Below are 5,575 nucleotides of genomic sequence, written 5' to 3' on the forward strand. Positions count from 1 at the left end.
GAACTTTTCACTTTTCATATGTTTTTTTCCAAACTTTGAAATCCCATTCTATATCTAACCAAATTAATATGCTAACCGGCTTTATCATAACCATATATTGATACAAGATTCTATCCAAAGTTACCATTTCAGTTTTATATAGTTCTTCAGAAAGGGAGAGAAGTCACAAGAATGTAACTGCTGCAGATTAACAGTTTCTTCCCTATTTCCCTATTTCTGATAGTGGTAGTTTTAGGGCAGACAAATTTGAGGCAGATACAACAGCAAATGGTGAGTTATCGCAATTGCATAATGATGCAAACGGAGGAGGAGTTACCATTGTTTCTCGAAATACTCTCAAATCCTTGAAGGTTCTTCTTTTGATCCATTTCAATCTGTCCCTGAAATATTACGAAATGGAGGTAAGAATCCTTAGAGGTAGACTCTGTTTGATTACTGTTTTTGTGCTTTTCTTTATCTTGAGTTAAGTTCTGGATGAGAAGATACTGATATATTAGAGAAGTTGTATAGAGGTTTGTTGTTGATGATTATTAATCTCTTTTTCTGAATCAGTTTCTTATCTCTGGTGAAAAAAATAAGTTTTTTATCTCTAGGTTTGTTTCTTTGCACATTGTCACTTTTACATAGTGCAGTGTGGTTGGACGGTTTTTTCTAGAGAAATAGTACAACAAATTGGGCTAAATCAAATCAGAGTTAGGCGGGAACTTCATATTTTGTTAACCTGACATTATCCTTTATTCTTTTAGCTTTTCGATTTAATTAATGGTTGAAGACAAAACACAAACCAGGGTAAATTTTCATTTTTACATATAGACTATATCTTTCCATGGTCTATTGCTTATTTAGATTAACCGATTGCATAAATTCTACATTAAGATTTTGAAGCATCTGCATCTCTGATCAGCTGTTGCTTCTTCCAGTGCAGACCTGCAGAATGCGGTTTAGAGTGAAAAGTATGGATTGACAGCTAAATTACGAGAATACATTTTCAAACTAGAGGTAGAGTCTTTGACGGCATGAATAAGCACTCAGGCCTGTGACAAAACTTAATATGCATCTTTTTAGGCTCAAAAGTTTGGCACAAGAATTTTGGTAAGGAACTTTTAATACCTCTGTTTCTTTGGGCAGTTTATACATATCAGAATTGAATACATTGATTAAAATCAGTCTTCTTTCTGTACAAAGGAAAAAATGCCAGACACTCTCTTTTAGAGGAATTCTTTTCTTATTGAGTTTTTCATCTAACTTTGCATTTATATATAATGAGATTAATTAAGATGTGTGTTGTAGACACTATTGTTGGTCATCTATGCTTGAGGTATTAGATTCTTTGGCTTTTTATCTTAGTAGTTTTCTAGGAAACATTTTTGAATAAGACACCTACTCAGCGTCAACAGAGATAGTCCTGATAGATTGCTGATCGATGCATCTTTGCATATACAGTATAAGACACGGTTGTCGGGAATCATTTGATTCTTTACTTATTTGAGGCAGAATAGAATCGATGCATCTTTGCATATACAGTATAAGACACGGTTGTCGGGAATCATTTGATTCTTTACTTATTTGAGGCAGAATAGAATCTATCTTAAAAAGCATTCTAACAGGTTGTCCAGGATTAGATTGCCCAGATAGTAAGAGACAACACGACAAAACATATATTTGGTGAAGTAGTACTAATATGCGGAAGCAATGGGTGATGATCTCCAAAGGCTATAACTTGATGGCAACAGATTGCAGGGCAGCTTCATATGGAGTTATAACAACAAATATGGACAGTGGTGTTTTAGAAATGAGTTAATAATACTCTCTTGAAAAGTAGATGGCGCTTTTAGTGGCAACGACCAACGGAGGATCAAAAAAGCAAGAGATGGTTAGTGTTCTCTTCTGGTCTTTTAATGTACATGAAATTGTGATCTGCTGGACATATTCTTTCTATTTTCATTAACTGTCATTGTGGTTTCTGTCTTTTGTGAAAAAACTGATCTGTGCCTTCGTCTTTAGTCTTTGTTACTTTGGAGTGGTACTTGGTGCTGTTTCTGAAATTGATGCAATCTTGATCTTAATTACTACCATGAAATGAATGTGACACAGCATTCAAGTAGACGAAAGAGGGACCGAATAGGGCGCCATCTGGTAAGCTTAAAGCAGGACCTTTATCGAAAACATTTAGACTATAACGCTATGTTCATCGGACGTGGGAGTTGTCCATGATGTTTTCCACCCAAAATGACTTCCTTCATATCAAACACACATCATTTCTTAATGACATCATTTTGATGCCACTCAAATTTAATTACTTTAAAGGTTAGATCACGTCAGGCGTAGAAGGCATGTAATTTAATTGAGTCTGTAAATTAACTTCTAATGATTGATTATTTTGGCATGCATTGCGTCTCTGCTTTTGCAGTAAAATTGTGTCCTTTATAGTTTGCATCAGATGTTTGAGCTTGTGTGTGCAAAATCAGAAAAATAAGGGACTGCAATAAATCGACAAGGGATTCGTGATTTTTTTTAAAATCAAATTCAGGAAATATACTAAAGCTAGTTAAATGAACTCCTCTGCTATGCGAGTATGAGTTAAAAACATCAAAATGTAGACAGCAGAGCACCATATACCATTTTTAATATCATAATTTAACATATGTATGACATGTCTAATAAGTTTAAACTCTCATTGTATTGATACCAAACAGAAATATAATAACTTATTTAGAAGTAACTCTTTTTACTTAAAAGATCTCGATCAGATTATACAGCAGATCAAGACTGTCATTATTGCAGGTAAATTTTTCTTTACATCTCTAGTACTTGTTAAATTGACTCCTTAGGTTTGGCAACATTTCCAGAGTAGGAGTTGGATCTCGAGTGCTGAATACCGGCGGGCTAGCAGTCTGATGATATTTAGGGAGTAAGATTTCTCCTAATACCTTCCACAACTAATTCTTTAAGATTCGTTATAATCAACATTTTTCCACTGATTATACAAATGTATTTAAGTCTTTGTAGATTTGCTAATTCGCCAACTTGCAGAGTTTCTCCATATCGAGCAATTGATAGTCTTAAGTTAATCAAGTTAGTTCTCTGGGGAGATAATCAGATTCAGCAATAACATATTATATAAAGCATTCGTCTTAAATGTGAAAAACCAAGATAACATACCGGAGAACAAATAATTAAAAGATCACAAATTTTTTGCATAGAATCCCAAAAACAATTCTCTTCAAACCAAGTCCACACACTCAAAGGCCCAAAACAAAAGGAAATTAAACACCCACAAGTAAGCAAACCGATTATCCTTTGTCAATTTCCATCAAATTCAATGAAAGATTCAATATTTAAATTTCCTATTTTGCCAACTGAACTCATCACTGGAATACTCTCAAGGCTTCCTGTGAAAGCCCTCTTGCAGTTCAAGTGTGTTTCAAAGTCTTGGCTTGCTTTAATCTCTAGCCCAGAATTTATCAAAACCCATCTTAGTGTATCTGCTAATAACAAAGATTACACACACCACAGGCTTGTGTTGAGTGGTGTTGACGCCTTTTACAATCTTAAGGACTGTTCTCTTAGATCTTTACTTAGTAGTGACTCTGTGACTGAGGCATTTGACTTGGATTATCCCCTGAATAACCCTACCCCCAAGAAAATGTTTTGGTTGTGGGTTCGATCAATGGATTGATTTGTGTCGTCATTGGGGACACTGACTTGTTTCTATGGAATCCATCAATGAGAAAGTTCAAGAAATTGCCTGATGCTAGACCTATCGGTACACCTGTTTGTTCTAAATATGGTTTTGGATATGATGAGTCCCGTCATGATTATAAGGTAGTATTAGTTATATTTTATGATTGATGTAAGTTTCTGTTAAGGCCAAAATACATCGTCTAAAGAGTGATTACTGGAGAACAGTTGTTGAGGATTTTCAAGGTGGAATGAGATCCACTCAGGCGGGTAAGTTTGCAAATGGGAAGCTTCATTGGGCTACGAATGATGATGACTGAACATCATTTCTATTGATTTGGCCGATGACAAATAGGGGAAGGTTGAGCAATCCTGCTATGGAGAAGGATATAGTCTTTTGCATCTGGCAGTGTTGAGAAGTGATCTTTCTGTCTGTTGTAATTATATGAGTAGTCACACAGATGTGTGGGTTATGAAAGATTATGGGGTTAAAGAGTCTTGGATAAAAATGTTTACCATCAAATATCTTAGTGATTTCGAGAATACTTATTTTTCTCGTTTGCTTCCTCCAACTCTTTGCATGTCAAAAAAAGGTGAAATATTGCTTGTAATTGGATCAACTCCGATGATACACAATCCAAAGAATGAATCGTCCAGATATACAAAGGTTGCTGAGGTTCGTAACTGTTTCGCAGCAAACATCTACATTGAAAGCCTAGTTTGGCCCCTTTTACAAAACGAACAAAGCACACAACAAGAATGAAGGTTGCGAAAGCACAAATGAATGGCAATGGTGTAGCTAATGACTTGTAAGTGTTCCACCTGATACATTTTTCTGTTTCTTTGTCAAATATAAAAAAAGACATTTCATATTCTAGGAACTTATTTACACTGCATATGCTTGGAGATTTTATTTTCCCTTTTCCTTTTTGCATATTTCCATAAAATAATCTTGTGACGACAGTTATTTGGTTGTGGTGTTTGGTGTCTTCTACTCTCAAAGTAAATGACATTAGACATTGTTGATCTTTTTGAGCAATGTGTTAACGGGACGTGTCGTCCCTCTAAGAGCTTTTGCAGCGGGTGAATTGAATTAGCAGTGGGTGACTGAATGCATGTATTCTTTATTATTGATACTAGAGGAAAGGGAACTCTGCCTTCTGTTTCGGTAGATTAGATTAGTCAGAGAACTTTCTTTAGCTCTAAGACTAGGGATCCAAGGAATTGGTGGGAACCCTGAAGAGAGAAAATCCCACTCTTAGAACATTTTGGTGGTTTTCCTTGTTGCTTACATCTAAACTGTTTTTACCTGTCATATGACATATCATGGGGTGCTTGGTTAACTGATATGTACCTTTTGAGATTTTAAGAAATGAAAGCTGATGTTAAGAACAATTAATCTATCCCCTGCTGACTGCATGAACCAAAATAATGAAGCATGGTTTTTCTGTGTCCTCAATGTTTATTTTTGGTTCCATGCGGATTGAGAGTGACTTCTATATGTTTGCTAATTGCATATCCCACTTTGTCGTCTGTGTAGCTTGAATGTAGAAGAAGCTCAGAACAAGCTTTTCCTTCACTTGAATATCTGTTGTATGTAGTATCTTGAGATTATCGTGGCACAAGGTTGATCAAGCCTACTACGCTTGATTTCTTTTGTATGTAGTATCTTGAGATTGATTTTGAACTACAAGCAGATCTTCCCTCTGCTACTTATATGTGTTGATGATGCTAGTGATATTTTTTCAACTTGTAATGAACATCCAGTGATACATGGTGAAAGGAAGGGCACTATAAAAGCCGTTGGTAATTTTCTGATATAGTATCTAGTTTTGGAGGTTTTCTTGGTGCTAATATCTTACTGTTATTGCTTCGACTCTATCTTACTGTTATT

At 35.4% G+C, this 5,575-nt stretch overlaps 1 long non-coding RNA gene and 1 pseudogene across 1 annotated transcript in view; both read left to right on the plus strand.

Moving 5' to 3' along the window:
- LOC132613759 (uncharacterized) overlaps positions 1-2,825 on the plus strand; it is a 46,173-nt gene extending 43,348 nt beyond the window's left edge. Inside the window, exons 2-4 of the long non-coding RNA XR_009572094.1 lie at positions 236-401; positions 926-1,092; positions 1,608-2,825. This is a non-coding gene — a long non-coding RNA (uncharacterized LOC132613759). The remainder of the gene's footprint in view (positions 1-235; positions 402-925; positions 1,093-1,607) is intronic.
- Positions 2,826-3,160: 335 nt separating this feature from the next.
- LOC132613412 (F-box/kelch-repeat protein At3g23880-like) overlaps positions 3,161-5,575 on the plus strand; it is a 3,741-nt pseudogene continuing 1,326 nt past the window's right edge.

The sequence above is a fragment of the Lycium barbarum genome, chromosome 10 (genome assembly GCF_019175385.1).
Source record: "Lycium barbarum isolate Lr01 chromosome 10, ASM1917538v2, whole genome shotgun sequence".
In the NCBI taxonomy this organism is placed as follows: Eukaryota; Viridiplantae; Streptophyta; class Magnoliopsida; order Solanales; family Solanaceae; genus Lycium; species Lycium barbarum.